This window comes from Struthio camelus, chromosome 8 (genome assembly GCF_040807025.1).
Source record: "Struthio camelus isolate bStrCam1 chromosome 8, bStrCam1.hap1, whole genome shotgun sequence".
Lineage (NCBI taxonomy): Eukaryota > Metazoa > Chordata > Aves > Struthioniformes > Struthionidae > Struthio > Struthio camelus.
This window is the reverse complement of record NC_090949.1, coordinates 500,235-518,761: the sequence shown is the minus strand read 5'-3', so window position 1 is coordinate 518,761 and position 18,527 is coordinate 500,235.

Below are 18,527 nucleotides of genomic sequence, written 5' to 3'. Positions count from 1 at the left end.
CCTAGCATGTACAGGCCCACACGGGGAGCACCATTGCCTCCACCCTTTTGGCCCTGACATCCACACGGCTCTCCCACAAGCACTCCCGTCTTCCTTTCCCTCACCTCCTACAACTTACCACTGCCCTCCTCACACTTTCGGACTGGAGCAGCCACTCTTCTCCAAAGCCTGCCTAACATGTGCAGGCCCACACGGGGAGCACCATTGCCTCCACCCTTTTGGCCCTAAAATACCTATGGCACTCCGACAAACACTCCCGCCCTCCTTTCCCTACCCTACTCCAGCTTGTGACAGTCCACCTCACACTATCGGACTGGAGCAGCCACTCTCCTCCAACGCCTGCCTAGCATGTGCAGGCCCACACGGGGAGCACCATTGCCTCCACCCTTTTAGCCCTGACATGCCTACGGCTCTCCCACAAGAACTCCCCTCTTCCTTTCCCTCACCTCCTCCAACTTACCACTGCCCTCCTCACACTTTCGGACTGGAGCAGCCACTCTCCTCCAAAGCCTGCCTAACATGCACAGCCCCACACGGGGAGCACCATTGCCTCCACCCTTTTGGCCCTTACATGCCTACGGCTGACATGCCTGCGGCTCTCCCACAAGCACTCACATCCTCCTTTCCCTCACCTCCTACAACCTAGGACAGCCCTCCTCACACTTTCTGACGGAGCAGCCACTCTCCTCCAAAGCCTTCCTAACATGTACAGGCCCGCACGGGGAGCTCCATTGCCTTCACATTTTTGGCCCCGACATGCCTGCGGCTCTCCCACAAGCACTCACATCCTCCTTTCCCTCACCTCTCACAACCTAGGACAGCCCTCCTCACACTTTCGGACTTGAGCAGCCACTCTCCTCCTAAGCCTGCCTGACATGTGCAGGCCTACACGGGGAGCACCATTGCCTCCACCCTTTTAGCCCTGACATGCACACGACTCTCCCACAAGCACTCCAGTCCTCCTTTCCCTACCCTACTCCAGCTTGTGACAGTCACCATCACACTTTCTGACTGGAGCAGCCACTCTCCCCCAACGCCTGCCTAACATGTACAGCCCCACACGGGGCGCTCCATTGCCTCCACCCTTTTGGCCCTGACATGCCTACGGCACTCCTACAAGCACTCATGTCCTCCTTTCCCTACCCTCCTACAACTTACGACAGCCCTCCTCACACTTTCGGACTGGAGCAGCCACTCTCCTCCAAAGCCTGCCTAACATGTGCAGGTCCACACGGGGAGCACCATTGCCTCCACCCTTTTGGCCCTGACATCCACAAGGCTGACATGCCTACGGCTTTTCCACAAGCACTCCCGTCTTCCTTTCCCTCACCTCCTCCAACTTACCACTGCCCTCCTCACACTTTCGGACTGGAGCAGCCACTCTCCTCCAAAGCCTTCCTAACATGTACAGGCCCACACGGGGAGCACCATTGCCTCCAGCCTTTTGGCCCTGACATCCACACGGCTCTCCCACAAGCACCCACGTCCTCCTTTCCCTCACCTCCTACAACCTAGGACAGCCCTCCTCACACTTTCTGACTGGAGCAGCCACTCTCCTCCAACGCCTGCCTAACATGTACAGGCCCACACAGGGAGCACCATTGCCTCCAGCCTTTTGGCACTGACATGCCTATGGCTCTCCCACAAGCACTCACGTCCTCCTTTCCCTCACCTCCTACAACCTAGGACAGCCCTCCTCACACTTTTTGACTGGAGCAGCCACTCTCCTCCAAAGCCTGCCTGGCCTGTACAGGCCCATACGGGGAGCACCACTGCCTCCACCCTTTTGGCCCTGACATCCACACGACTCTCTCACAAGCACTCACGTCCTCCTTTCCCTCACCTCCTACAACCTAGGACAGCCCTCCTCACACTTTCGGACTGCAGCAGCGACTCTCCTCCAACGCCTGCCTGGCCTGTACAGGCCCACACGGGGAGCACCATTGCCTCCACCCTTTTGTCCCTGACATCCACACGGCTCTCCCACAAGCACTCCCGCCCTCCTTTCCCTACCCTACTCCAACTTGTGACAGTCGCCCTCCTCACACTTTCTGACTGGAGCAGCCACTCTCCACCAACGCCTGCCTACCATGTGCAGGCCCACACGAGGAGCACCATTGCCTCCACCCTTTTAGCCCTAAAATGCCTATGGCACTCCTACAAGCACTCCCGCCCTCCTTTCCCTACCCTACTCCAACTTATGACTGCCCTCCTCACACTTTTTGACTTGAGCAGCCAATCTCCTCCATCGCGTGCCTAGCATGCACAGGCCCACACGGGGAGCACCATTGCCTCCACCCTTTTGGCCTTGACATGCCTACGGCTGACATGCCTACGGCTCTCCCACAAGCACTCCCGTCTTCCTTTCCCTCACCTCCTACAACTTACCACTGCCCTCCTCACACTTTCTGACTGGAGCAGCCACTCTCCTCCAAAGCCTGCCTAACATCTGCAGGCCCACACGGGGAGCTCCACTGCCTCCACCTTTTTGGCCCTGACATGCCTGCGGACCTGCCAGAAGCACTCACATCCTCCTTTCCCTCACCTCCAACAACCTAGGACAGCCCTCCTCACACTTTCGGACTGGAGCAGCCACTCTCCTCCAACGCCTGCCTAGCATGTGCAGGCCCACACGAGGCGCACCATTGCCTCCACCCTTTTGGCCGTGACATGCCTACGGCTCTCCCACAAGCACTCCCGTCTTCCTTTCCCTCACCTCCTCCAACTTACCACTGCCCTCCTCACACTTTCGGACTGGAGCAGCCACTCTCCTCCAAAGCCTGCCTAACATGCACAGGCCCACACGGGGAGCACCATTGCCTCGACCCTTTTGGCCCTGACATGCCTACGGTTGACATGCCTACGGCTCTCCCACAAGCACTTCCACCTTCCTTTCCCTCACCTCCTACAACTTACCACTGCCCTCCTCACACTTTCTGACTTGAGCAGCCACTCTCCTCCAAAGCCTTCCTAACATGTACAGGCCCGCACGGGGAGCTCCATTGCCTTCACATTTTTGGCCCCGACATGCCTGCGGCTCTCCCACAAGCACTCACATCCTCCTTTCCCTCACCTCCCAGAACCTAGGACAGCCCTCCTCACACTTTCGGACTTGAGCAGCCACTCTCCTCCAAAGCCTGCCTGACATGTGCAGGCCTACACGGGGAGCACCATTGCCTCCACCCTTTTAGCCCTGACATGCACACGGCTCTCCCACAAGCACTCCCGTCCTCCTTTCCCTACCCTACTCCAGCTTGTGACAGTCAACCTCACACTTTCGGTCTGGAGCAGCCACTCTCCCCCAACGCCTGCCTAACATGTACAGCCCTACACGGGGCGCTCCATTGCCTCCACCCTTTTGGCTCTGACATGCCTACAGCTCTCCCACAAGCACTCCCGCCCTCCTTTCCCTACCCTACTCCAACTTGTGACAGTCCTCCTCACACTTTCGGACTGGAGCAGCCACTCTCCTCCAACGCCTGCCTAACATGTGCAGGTCCACACGGGGAGCACCATTGCCTCCACCCTTTTGGCCCTGACATGCCTACGGCACTCCTACAAGCACTCACGTCCTCCTTTCCCTACCCTCCTACAACTTACGACAGCCCTCCTCACACTTTCGGACTGGAGCAGCCACTCTCCTCCAACGCCTGCCTAACTTGTGCAGGTCCACACGGGGAGCACCATTGCCTCCACCCTTTTGACCCTGACATGCTTACGGCTGACATGCCTACGGCTCTCCCACAAGCACTCCCGTCTTCCTTTCCCTCACCTCCTCTAACTTACCACTGCCCTCCTCACACTTTCGGACTGGAGCAGCCACTCTCCTCCAACGCCTGCCTAACATGTGCAGGCCCACACGGGGAGCACCATTGCCTCCAGCCTTTTGGCCCTGACATCCACACGGCTCTCCCACAAGCACTCACGTCCTCCTTTCCCTCACCTCCTACAACCTAGGACAGCCCTCCTCACACTTTTTAACTGGAGAAGCCACTCTCCTCCAAAGCCTGCCTGGCCTGTACAGGCCCATACGGGGAGCACCACTGCCTCCACCCTTTTGGCCCTGACATCCACACGACTCTCTCACAAGCACTCACGTCCTCCTTTCCCTCACCTCCTACAACCTAGGACAGCCCTCCTCACACTTTCGAACTGGAGCAGCCACTCTCCTCCAACGCCTGCCTGGCCTGTACAGGCCCACACGGGGAGCACCATTGCCTCCACCCTTTTGTCCCTGACATCCACACGGCTCTCCCACAAGCACTCCCGCCCTCCTTTCCCTACCCTACTCCAACTTGTGACAGTCGCCCTCCTCACACTTTCTGACTGGAGCAGCCACTCTCCACCAACGCCTGCCTACCATGTGCAGGCCCACACGAGGAGCACCATTGCCTCCACCCTTTTAGCCCTAAAATGCCTATGGCACTCCTACAAGCACTCCCGCCCTCCTTTCCCTACCCTACTCCAACTTATGACTGCCCTCCTCACACTTTCTGACTTGAGCAGCCAATCTCCTCCATCGCGTGCCTAGCATGCACAGGCCCACACTGGGAGCACCATTGCCTCCACACTTTTGGCCTTGACATGCCTACGGCTGGCATGCCTACGGCTCTCCCACAAGCACTCCCGTCTTCCTTTCCCTCACCTCCTACAACTTACCACTGCCCTCCTCACACTTTCTGACTGGAGCAGCCACTCTCCTCCAAAGCCTGCCTAACATCTGCAGGCCCACACGGGGAGCTCCACTGCCTCCACCTTTTTGGCCCTGACATGCCTGCGGCCCTGCCAGAAGCACTCACATCCTCCTTTCCCTCACCTCCAACAACCTAGGACAGCCCTCCTCACACTTTCGGACTCGAGCAGCCACTCTCCTCCAACGCCTGCCTAGCATGTGCAGGCCCACACGAGGCGCACCATTGCCTCCACCCTTTTGGCCCTGACATGCCTACGGCTCTCCCACAAGCACTCCCGTCTTCCTTTCCCTCACCTCCTCCAACTTACCACTGCCCTCCTCACACTTTCTGCCTGGAGCAGCCACTCTCCTCCAAAGCCTGCCTAACATGCACAGGCCCACACGGGGAGCACCATTGCCTCGACCCTTTTGGCCCTGACATGCCTACGGTTGACATGCCTACGGCTCTCCCACAAGCACTTCCACCTTCCTTTCCCTCACCTCCTACAACTTACCACTGCCCTCCTCACACTTTCTGACTTGAGCAGCCACTCTCCTCCAAAGCCTTCCTAACATGTACAGGCCCGCACGGGGAGCTCCATTGCCTTCACATTTTTGGCCCCGACATGCCTGCGGCTCTCCCACAAGCACTCACATCCTCCTTTCCCTCACCTCCCACAACCTAGGACAGCCCTCCTCACACTTTCGGACTTGAGCAGCCACTCTCCTCCTAAGCCTGCCTGACATGTGCAGGCCTACACGGGGAGCACCATTGCCTCCACCCTTTTAGCCCTGACATGCACACGGCTCTCCCACAAGCACTCCCGTCCTCCTTTCCCTACCCTACTCCAGCTTGTGACAGTCAACCTCACACTTTCGGTCTGGAGCAGCCACTCTCCCCCAACGCCTGCCTAACATGTACAGCCCTACACGGGGCGCTCCATTGCCTCCACCCTTTTGGCTCTGACATGCCTACAGCTCTCCCACAAGCACTCCCGCCCTCCTTTCCCTACCCTACTCCAACTTGTGACAGTCCTCCTCACACTTTCGGACTGGAGCAGCCACTCTCCTCCAACGCCTGCCTAACATGTGCAGGCCCACACGGGGAGCACCATTGCCTCCACCCTTTTGACCCTGACATCCACACGGCTCTCCCACAAGCACTCCCGCCCTCCTTTCCCTACCCTACTCCAACTTGTGACAGTCGCCCTCCTCACACTTTCTGACTGGAGCAGCCACTCTCCTCCAACGCCTGCCTAGCATGTGCAGGCCCACACGAGGAGCACCATTGCCTCCACCCTTTTAGCCCTAAAATACCTATGGCACTCCGACAAACACTCCCGCCCTCCTTTCCCTACCCTACTCCAGCTTGTGACAGTCCACCTCACACTATCGGACTGGAGCAGCCACTCTCCTCCAACGCCTGCCTAGCATGTGCAGGCCCACACGGGGAGCACCATTGCCTCCACCCTTTTAGCCCTGACATGCCTACGGCTCTCCCACAAGAACTCCCCTCTTCCTTTCCCTCACCTCCTCCAACTTACCACTGCCCTCCTCACACTTTCGGACTGGAGCAGCCACTCTCCTCCAAAGCCTGCCTAACATGCACAGGCCCACACGGGGAGCACCATTGCCTCCACCCTTTTCGCCCTGACATCCACACGGCTCTCCCACAAGCACTCACATCCTCCTTTCTCTCACCTCCTACAACTTACCACTGCCCTCCTCACACTTTCTGACTGGAGCAGCCACTCTCCTCCTAAGCCTGCCTGACATGTACAGGCCTACACGGGGAGCACCATTGCCTCCACCCTTTTAGCCCTGACATGCACACGGCTCTCCCACAAGCACTCCCGCCCTCCTTTCCCTACCCTACTCCAACTTGTGACAGTCGCCCTCACACTTTCTGACTGGAGCAGCCACTCTCCTCCAACGCCTGCCTAACATGTACGGACCCACACGAGGAGCACCATTGCCTCCACTCTTTTGACCCTGACATCCACACGGCTCTCCCACAAGCACTCCAATCCTACTACCCAGCTCCTCCTACAACCTAGGACAGTCCTCCTCACACTGTTTGCCTGGAGCAGCCACTCTCCTCCAACGCCTGCCTAGCATGTGCAGGCCCACACCAGGAGCACCATTGCCTCCACCCTTTTAGCCCTGACATGCCTATGGCACTCCGACAAGCACTCCCGCCCTCCTTTCCCTACCCTACTCCAGCTTGTGACAGTCCACCTCACACTTTTGGACTGGAGCAGCCACTCTCCTCCAACGCCTGCCTAGCATGTGCAGGCCCACACGAGGCGCACCATTGCCTCCACCCTTTTGGCCCTGACATGCCTACGGCTCTCCCACAAGCACTCCCGTCTTCCTTTCCCTCACCTCCTCCAACTTACCACTGCCCTCCTCACACTTTCGGACTGGAGCAGCCACTCTCCTCCAAAGCCTGCCTAACATGCACAGGCCCACACGGGGAGCACCATTGCCTCGACCCTTTTGGCCCTGACATGCCTACGGTTGACATGCCTACGGCTCTCCCACAAGCACTTCCACCTTCCTTTCCCTCACCTCCTACAACTTACCACTGCCCTCCTCACACTTTCTGACTTGAGCAGCCACTCTCCTCCAAAGCCTTCCTAACATGTACAGGCCCGCACGGGGAGCTCCATTGCCTTCACATTTTTGGCCCCGACATGCCTGCGGCTCTCCCACAAGCACTCACATCCTCCTTTCCCTCACCTCCCACAACCTAGGACAGCCCTCCTCACACTTTCGGACTTGAGCAGCCACTCTCCTCCTAAGCCTGCCTGACATGTGCAGGCCTACACGGGGAGCACCATTGCCTCCACCCTTTTAGCCCTGACATGCACACGGCTCTCCCACAAGCACTCCCGTCCTCCTTTCCCTACCCTACTCCAGCTTGTGACAGTCAACCTCACACTTTCGGTCTGGAGCAGCCACTCTCCCCCAACGCCTGCCTAACATGTACAGCCCTACACGGGGCGCTCCATTGCCTCCACCCTTTTGGCTCTGACATGCCTACAGCTCTCCCACAAGCACTCCCGCCCTCCTTTCCCTACCCTACTCCAACTTGTGACAGTCCTCCTCACACTTTCGGACTGGAGCAGCCACTCTCCTCCAACGCCTGCCTAACATGTGCAGGTCCACACGGGGAGCACCATTGCCTCCACCCTTTTGGCCCTGACATGCCTACGGCACTCCTACAAGCACTCACGTCCTCCTTTCCCTACCCTCCTACAACTTACGACAGCCCTCCTCACACTTTCGGACTGGAGCAGCCACTCTCCTCCAACGCCTGCCTAACTTGTGCAGGTCCACACGGGGAGCACCATTGCCTCCACCCTTTTGACCCTGACATGCTTACGGCTGACATGCCTACGGCTCTCCCACAAGCACTCCCGTCTTCCTTTCCCTCACCTCCTCTAACTTACCACTGCCCTCCTCACACTTTCGGACTGGAGCAGCCACTCTCCTCCAACGCCTGCCTAACATGTGCAGGCCCACACGGGGAGCACCATTGCCTCCAGCCTTTTGGCCCTGACATCCACACGGCTCTCCCACAAGCACTCACGTCCTCCTTTCCCTCACCTCCTACAACCTAGGACAGCCCTCCTCACACTTTTTAACTGGAGAAGCCACTCTCCTCCAAAGCCTGCCTGGCCTGTACAGGCCCATACGGGGAGCACCACTGCCTCCACCCTTTTGGCCCTGACATCCACACGACTCTCTCACAAGCACTCACGTCCTCCTTTCCCTCACCTCCTACAACCTAGGACAGCCCTCCTCACACTTTCGAACTGGAGCAGCCACTCTCCTCCAACGCCTGCCTGGCCTGTACAGGCCCACACGGGGAGCACCATTGCCTCCACCCTTTTGTCCCTGACATCCACACGGCTCTCCCACAAGCACTCCCGCCCTCCTTTCCCTACCCTACTCCAACTTGTGACAGTCGCCCTCCTCACACTTTCTGACTGGAGCAGCCACTCTCCACCAACGCCTGCCTACCATGTGCAGGCCCACACGAGGAGCACCATTGCCTCCACCCTTTTAGCCCTAAAATGCCTATGGCACTCCTACAAGCACTCCCGCCCTCCTTTCCCTACCCTACTCCAACTTATGACTGCCCTCCTCACACTTTCTGACTTGAGCAGCCAATCTCCTCCATCGCGTGCCTAGCATGCACAGGCCCACACTGGGAGCACCATTGCCTCCACACTTTTGGCCTTGACATGCCTACGGCTGGCATGCCTACGGCTCTCCCACAAGCACTCCCCTCTTCCTTTCCCTCACCTCCTACAACTTACCACTGCCCTCCTCACACTTTCTGACTGGAGCAGCCACTCTCCTCCAAAGCCTGCCTAACATCTGCAGGCCCACACGGGGAGCTCCACTGCCTCCACCTTTTTGGCCCTGACATGCCTGCGGCCCTGCCAGAAGCACTCACATCCTCCTTTCCCTCACCTCCAACAACCTAGGACAGCCCTCCTCACACTTTCGGACTCGAGCAGCCACTCTCCTCCAACGCCTGCCTAGCATGTGCAGGCCCACACGAGGCGCACCATTGCCTCCACCCTTTTGGCCCTGACATGCCTACGGCTCTCCCACAAGCACTCCCGTCTTCCTTTCCCTCACCTCCTCCAACTTACCACTGCCCTCCTCACACTTTCTGCCTGGAGCAGCCACTCTCCTCCAAAGCCTGCCTAACATGCACAGGCCCACACGGGGAGCACCATTGCCTCGACCCTTTTGGCCCTGACATGCCTACGGTTGACATGCCTACGGCTCTCCCACAAGCACTTCCACCTTCCTTTCCCTCACCTCCTACAACTTACCACTGCCCTCCTCACACTTTCTGACTTGAGCAGCCACTCTCCTCCAAAGCCTTCCTAACATGTACAGGCCCGCACGGGGAGCTCCATTGCCTTCACATTTTTGGCCCCGACATGCCTGCGGCTCTCCCACAAGCACTCACATCCTCCTTTCCCTCACCTCCCACAACCTAGGACAGCCCTCCTCACACTTTCGGACTTGAGCAGCCACTCTCCTCCTAAGCCTGCCTGACATGTGCAGGCCTACACGGGGAGCACCATTGCCTCCACCCTTTTAGCCCTGACATGCACACGGCTCTCCCACAAGCACTCCCGTCCTCCTTTCCCTACCCTACTCCAGCTTGTGACAGTCAACCTCACACTTTCGGTCTGGAGCAGCCACTCTCCCCCAACGCCTGCCTAACATGTACAGCCCTACACGGGGCGCTCCATTGCCTCCACCCTTTTGGCTCTGACATGCCTACAGCTCTCCCACAAGCACTCCCGCCCTCCTTTCCCTACCCTACTCCAACTTGTGACAGTCCTCCTCACACTTTCGGACTGGAGCAGCCACTCTCCTCCAACGCCTGCCTAACATGTGCAGGTCCACACGGGGAGCACCATTGCCTCCACCCTTTTGGCCCTGACATGCCTACGGCACTCCTACAAGCACTCACGTCCTCCTTTCCCTACCCTCCTACAACTTACGACAGCCCTCCTCACACTTTCGGACTGGAGCAGCCACTCTCCTCCAACGCCTGCCTAACTTGTGCAGGTCCACACGGGGAGCACCATTGCCTCCACCCTTTTGACCCTGACATGCTTACGGCTGACATGCCTACGGCTCTCCCACAAGCACTCCCGTCTTCCTTTCCCTCACCTCCTCTAACTTACCACTGCCCTCCTCACACTTTCGGACTGGAGCAGCCACTCTCCTCCAACGCCTGCCTAACATGTGCAGGCCCACACGGGGAGCACCATTGCCTCCAGCCTTTTGGCCCTGACATCCACACGGCTCTCCCACAAGCACTCACGTCCTCCTTTCCCTCACCTCCTACAACCTAGGACAGCCCTCCTCACACTTTTTAACTGGAGAAGCCACTCTCCTCCAAAGCCTGCCTGGCCTGTACAGGCCCATACGGGGAGCACCACTGCCTCCACCCTTTTGGCCCTGACATCCACACGACTCTCTCACAAGCACTCACGTCCTCCTTTCCCTCACCTCCTACAACCTAGGACAGCCCTCCTCACACTTTCGGACTGGAGCAGCCACTCTCCTCCAACGCCTGCCTGGCCTGTACAGGCCCACACGGGGAGCACCATTGCCTCCACCCTTTTGTCCCTGACATCCACACGGCTCTCCCACAAGCACTCCCGCCCTCCTTTCCCTACCCTACTCCAACTTGTGACAGTCGCCCTCCTCACACTTTCTGACTGGAGCAGCCACTCTCCACCAACGCCTGCCTACCATGTGCAGGCCCACACGAGGAGCACCATTGCCTCCACCCTTTTAGCCCTAAAATGCCTATGGCACTCCTACAAGCACTCCCGCCCTCCTTTCCCTACCCTACTCCAACTTATGACTGCCCTCCTCACACTTTCTGACTTGAGCAGCCAATCTCCTCCATCGCGTGCCTAGCATGCACAGGCCCACACTGGGAGCACCATTGCCTCCACACTTTTGGCCTTGACATGCCTACGGCTGGCATGCCTACGGCTCTCCCACAAGCACTCCCGTCTTCCTTTCCCTCACCTCCTACAACTTACCACTGCCCTCCTCACACTTTCTGACTGGAGCAGCCACTCTCCTCCAAAGCCTGCCTAACATCTGCAGGCCCACACGGGGAGCTCCACTGCCTCCACCTTTTTGGCCCTGACATGCCTGCGGCCCTGCCAGAAGCACTCACATCCTCCTTTCCCTCACCTCCAACAACCTAGGACAGCCCTCCTCACACTTTCGGACTGGAGCAGCCACTCTCCTCCAACGCCTGCCTAGCATGTGCAGGCCCACACGAGGCGCACCATTGCCTCCACCCTTTTGGCCCTGACATGCCTACGGCTCTCCCACAAGCACTCCCGTCTTCCTTTCCCTCACCTCCTCCAACTTACCACTGCCCTCCTCACACTTTCTGCCTGGAGCAGCCACTCTCCTCCAAAGCCTGCCTAACATGCACAGGCCCACACGGGGAGCACCATTGCCTCGACCCTTTTGGCCCTGACATGCCTACGGTTGACATGCCTACGGCTCTCCCACAAGCACTTCCACCTTCCTTTCCCTCACCTCCTACAACTTACCACTGCCCTCCTCACACTTTCTGACTTGAGCAGCCACTCTCCTCCAAAGCCTTCCTAACATGTACAGGCCCGCACGGGGAGCTCCATTGCCTTCACATTTTTGGCCCCGACATGCCTGCGGCTCTCCCACAAGCACTCACATCCTCCTTTCCCTCACCTCCCAGAACCTAGGACAGCCCTCCTCACACTTTCGGACTTGAGCAGCCACTCTCCTCCTAAGCCTGCCTGACATGTGCAGGCCTACACGGGGAGCACCATTGCCTCCACCCTTTTAGCCCTGACATGCACACGGCTCTCCCACAAGCACTCCAATCCTCCTTCCCCTCACCTTCTACAACTTACCACTGCCCTCCTCACACTTTCGGACTGGAGCAGCAACTCTCCTCCAACGCCTGCCTAACATGTGCAGGCCCACATGGGGAGCACAATGGCGTCCACCCTTTTGGCCCTCACAGGCCTACGGTTCTCCCACAAGCACTCACGCCCTCCTTTCCCTACCCTACTCCAACTTATGACTGCCCTCCTCACACTTTCTGACTGGAGCAGCCACTCTCCTCCAACGCCTGCCTAACATGTGCAGGCCCACACGGGGAGCACCATTGCCTACACCCTTTTGGCCCTGACATCCACACGGCTCTCCCACAAGCACTCCCCTCTTCCTTTCCCTCACCTCCTACAACTTACCACTGCCCTCCTCACAATTTCCCATTAGCGCAGCCAATCTCCTCCAACGCATGCCTAGCATGCACAGGCCCACACGGGGAGGACCATTGCCTCCACCCTTTTGGCCCTGACATCCACACGGCTCTCCCACAAGCACTCACGCCCTCCTTTCCCTCACCTCCTACAACTTACCACTGCCCTCCTCACACTTTCGGACTGGAGCAGCCACTCTCCTCCAAAGCCTGCCTAACACGTACAGGCCCACAAGAGGAGCACCATTTCCTCTACCCTTTTGGCCCTGACATCCACACGGCTCTCCCACAAGCACTCCCGTCTTTATTTCCCTCACCTCCTACAACTTACCACTGCCCTCCTCACACTTTCTGACTGGAGCAGCCACTCTCCTCCAAAGCCTGCCTAACATGTACAGACCCACACGGGGAGCACCATTGCCTCCACCCTTTTGGCCCTGACATCCACACGGCTCTCCCACAAGAACTCCAATCCTCCTTCCCCTCACCTCCTACAACTTACCACTGCCCTCCTCACACTTTCGGACTGGAGCAGCCACTCTCCTCCAACGCCTGCCTAGCATGTGCAGGCCCACACGGGGAGCACCATGACGTCCACCCTTTTGGGCCTGACATGCCTACGGCTCTCCCACAAGCACTCCAATCCTCCTTCCCCTCACCTCCTACAACTTACCACTGCCCTCCTCACACTTTCGGACTGGAGCAGCCACTCTCCTCCAAAGCCTGCCTAACATGTGCAGGCCCACAAGAGGAGCACCATGGCGTCCACCCTTTTGGCCCTGACATCCACACGGCTCTCCCACAAGCACTCCAATGCTCCTTGCCCTCACCTCCTACAACCTACGACAGCCCTCCTCACACTTTAGGACTGGAGCAGCCACTCTATTCCTAAGCCTGCCTAACATGTGCAGGCCCACATGGGGAGCACCATTGCCTCCACCCTTTTGGCCCTGACATCCACACGGCTCTCCCACAAGCACTCACGTCTTCCTTTCCCTCACCTCCTACAACTTACCACTGCCCTCCTCAAACTTCCTGACTGGAGCAGCCACTCTATTCCTAAGCCTGCCTAACATGTGCAGGCCCACATGGGGAGCACCATGACGTCCACCCTTTTGGCCCTGACATCCACACGGCTCTCCCACAAGCACTCCAATGCTCCTTCCCCTCACCTCCTACAACTTACCACTGCCCTCCTCACACTTTCGGACTGGAGCAGCCACTCTCCTCCAACGCCTGCCTAACATGTACAGGCCCACACGGGGAGCATCATTGCCTCCACCCTTTTAGCCCTGACATGCACACGGCTCTCCCACAAGCACTCCCGCCCTCCTTTCCCTACCCTACTCCAACTTGTGACAGTCCCCCTCACAATTTCGGACTTGAGTAGCGACTCTCCTCCAACGCCTGCCTAGCATGCGCAGGCCCACAAGAGGAGCACCATTTCCTTCACCCTTTTGGCCCTGACATCCACACGGCTCTCCCACAAGCACTCACGTCCTCCTTTCCTTCACCTACTACAACTTACCACTGCCCTCCTCACAATTTCCCATTAGAGCAGCCACTCTCCTCCAACGCCTGCCTAGCATGCACAGGCCCACACGGGGAGCACCATGACGTCCACCCTTTTAGCCCTTACATGCCTACGGCTCTCCTACAAGCACTCACGTCTTCCTCTCCCTCACCTCCTCCAACTTACCACTGCCCTCCTCACACTTTCTGACTGGAGCAGACACTCTCCTCCAAAGCCTGCCTAACATGTACAAACCCACACGGGGAGCACCATTCCCTCCACCTTTTTGGCCCTGACATGCCTACGGCTCTCCCACAAGCACTCCAATCCTCCTTTCCCTCACCTCCTACAACTTACCACTGCCCTCCTCACACTTTCTGACTGGAGCAGCCACTCTCCTCCTAAGCCTGCCTAACATGTGCAGGCCCACACGGGGAGCACCATGGCGTCCATCCTTTTGGCCCTCACATGCCTACGGCTCTCCCACAAGCACTCACGCCCTCCTTTACCTACCCTACTCCAACTTATGACTGCCCTTCTCACACTTTCTGACTGGAGCAGCCACTCTCCTCCAACGCCTGCCTAACATGTACAGGCCCACACGGGGAGCACCATTGCCTCCACCCTTTTGGCCCTGACATCCACACGGCTCTCCCACAAGCACTCCCCTCTTCCTTTCCCTCACCTCCTACAACTTACCACTGCCCTCCTCACAATTTCCCATTAGAGCAGCCAATCTCCTCCAGCATGCACAGGCCCACACGGGGAGCAGCATTGCGTCCACCCTTTTGGCCCTGACATACCTACGGCTCTCCCACAAGCACTCACGCCCTCCTTTCCCTCACCTCCTACAACTTACCACTGCCCTCCTCACACTTTCGGACTGCAGCAGCCACTCTCCTCCAAAGCCTGCCTAACATGCACAGGCCCACACGCGGAGTACCATTGCCTCCACCCTTTTGGCCCTGACATCCACACGGCTCTCCCACAAGCACTCCAATCCTCCTTCCTCTCACCTCCCACAGCTTACCACTGCCCTCCTCACACTTGCGGACTGGAGCAGCCACTCTCCTCCTAAGCCTGCCTAACATGTGCAGGCCCACACGAGGAGCACCATTGCCTCCACCCTTTTGGCCCTGACATGCCTACGGCTCTCCCACAAGCACTCCAATGCTCCTTGCCCTCACCTCCTACAACCTACGACAGCCCTCCTCACACCTTCGGACTGGAGCAGCCACTCTATTCCTAAGCCTGCCTAACATGTGCAGGCCCACATGGGGAGCACCATGGCGTCCACCCTTTTGGCCCTGACATCCACACGGCTCTCCTACAAGCACTCATGTCTTCCTTTCCCTCACCTCCTACAACTTCCCACTGCCCTCCTCACACTTCCTGACTGGAGCAGCCACTCTATTCCTAAGCCTGCCTAACATGTGCAGGCCCACATGGGGAGCACAATGACGTCCACCCTTTTGGCCCTGATATCCACACGGCTCTCCCACAAGCACTCCCCTCTTCCTTTCCCTCACCTCCTACAACTTACCACTGCCCTCCTCACACTTTCTGACGGGAACAGCCACTCTCCTCCAAAGCCTGCCTAACATGTACAGGCCCACCCGGGGAACACCATTGCCTCCAACCTTTTGGCCCTGACATCCACACGGCTCTCCCACAAGCACTCCAATCCTCCTTCCCCTCACCTCCTACAACTTACCACTGCCCTCCTCACACTTTCTGACGGGAGCAGCCACTCTCCTCCAACGCCTGCCTAACATGTACAGGCCCACACGGGGAGCACCATTGCCTCCACCCTTTTAGCCCTGACATCCACACGGCTCTCCCACATTCACTCCCGTCTTCCTTTCCCTCACCTCCTACAACTTACCACTGCCCTCCTCACAATTACCCATTAGAGCAGCCACTATCCTCCAACGCCTTCCTAATATGTGCAGGCCCACCCGGGGAGCACCATTGCCTCCACCCTTTTGGCCCTGACAGCCATCCACACGGCTCTCCCACAAGAACTCCAATCCTCCTTCCCCTCACCTCCTACAACTTACCACTGCCCTCCTCACACTTTCGGACTGGAGCAGCCACTCTCCTCCAACGCCTGCCTAGCATGTGCAGGCCCACACGGGGAGCACCATGACGTCCACCCTTTTGGGCCTGACATGCCTACGGCTCTCCCACAAGCACTCCAATCCTCCTTCCCCTCACCTCCTACAACTTACCACTGCCCTCCTCACACTTTCGGACTGGAGCAGCCACTCTATTCCTAAGCCTGCCTAACATGTGCAGGCCCACATGGGGAGCACCATTGCCTCCACCTTTTTGGCCCTGATAGGCACACGGCTCTCCCACAACCACTCCCGCCCTCCTTTGCCTACCCTACTCCAACTTGTGACAGTCCCCCTCACAATTTCGTACTTGAGTAGCCACTCTCCTCCAACGCCTGCCTAACATGTGCAGGCCCACAAGAGGAGCACCATTTCCTCCACCCTTTTGGCCCTGACATCCACACGGCTCTCCCACAAGCACTCACATTTTCCTTTCCCTCATCTCCTACAACTTACCACTGCCCTCCTCACACTTTCCCATTAGAGCAGCCATTCTCCTCCAACGCCTGCCTAGCATGCACAGCCCACACGGGGAGCACCATGACGTCCATCCTTTGAACCCTGACATGCCTACGGCTCTCCTACAAGCACTCACGTCTTCCTCTCCCTCACCTCCTACAACTTACCACTGCCCTCCTCACACTTTCTGACTGGAGCAGCCACTCTCCTCCAACACCTGCCTAACATGTACAGGCCCACACGGGGAGCACCATTGCCTCCACCCTTTTATCCCTGACATCCACACGGCTCTCCCACATTCACTCCCGTCTTCCTTTCCCTCACCTCCTACAACTTACCACTGCCCTCCTCACACTTTCCCATTAGAGCAGCCAATCTCCTCCAACGTCTGCCTAGCATGCACAGGCCCACACGGGGAGCACCATTGCCTCCACCCTTTTGGCCCTGACATCCATCCACACGGCTCTCCCTTAAGCACTCCAATGCTCCTTTCCCTCACCTCCTACAACTTATCACTGCCCTCCTCACACTTTCGGACTGGAGCAGCCACTCTCCTCCAACGCCTTCCTAACATGTGCAGGCCCACACGGGGAGCATCATTGCCTCCACCCTTTTGGTCCTGACATCCACACGGCTCTCCCACAAGCACTCCAATGCTCCTTCCCCTCACCTCCTACAGCTTACCACTGCCCTCCTCACACTTTCTGACTGGAGCAGCCACTCTCCTCCAAAGCCTGCCTAGCATGCAGAGGCCCACCCGGGGAGCACCATTGCCTCCACCCTTTTGGCCCTGACATCCACACGGCTCTCCCACAAGCACTCCAATCCTCCTTCCCCTCACCTCCTACAACCTACGACAGCCCTCCTCACACTTTCGGACTGGAGCAGCCACTCTATTCCTAAGCCTGCTTAACATGTGCAGGCCCACACGGGGAGCACCATGGCGTCCACCCTTTTGGCCCTCACATGCCTACGGCTCTCCTACAAGCACTCACGCCCTCCTTTCCCTACCCTGCTCCAACTTATGACTCCCCTCCTCATACTTCCTGACTGGAGCAGCCGCTCTCCTCCAACGCCTGCCTAGCATGCACAGGCCCACATGGGGAACACCATTGCCTCCACCCTTTTGGCCCTGACATCCACACGGCTCTCCCACAAGCACTCACGTCCTCCTTTCCCTCACCGCCTACAACTTACCACTGCCCTCCTCACAATTTCCCATTAGAGCAGCCACTCTCCTCCAACGCCTGCCTAGCATGCACAGGCCCACACGGGGAGCACCATGACGTCCACCCTTTGAGCCCTGACATGCCTACGTCTCTCCTACAAGCACTCACGTCTTCCTTTCCCTCACCTCCTACAACTTACCCCTGCCCTCCTCACACTTTCTGACTGGAGCAGCCACTCTCCTCCAACGCCTGCCTAAAATGTACAGACCCACACGGGGAGCACCATTGCCTCCACCCTTTTGGGCCTGACATGCCTACGGCTCTCCGACATTCACTCTCGTCTTCCTTTCCCTCATCTCCTACAACTTACCACTGCCCTCCTCACACTTTCCCATTAGAGCAGCCAATCTCCTCCAACGCATGCCTAGCATGCACAGGCCCACACGGGGAGCACCATTGCCTCCACCCTTTTGGCCCTGACATCCACACGGCTCTCCCACAAGCACTCCAATCCTCCTTCCCCTCACCTCCTACAACTTACCACTGCCCTCCTCACACTTTCTGACTGCAGCAGCCACTCTCCTCCAAAGCCTGCCTGAAAACAACAGGTCCGCACGGGGAGCACCATTGCCTCCACCCTTTTGGCCCTGACATCCACACGGCTCTCCCACAAGCACTCCAATGCTCCTTCCCCTCACCTCCTACAACCTTCGACAGCCCTCCTCACACTTTCTGACTGGAGCAGCCACTCTATTCCTAAGCCTGCCTAACATGT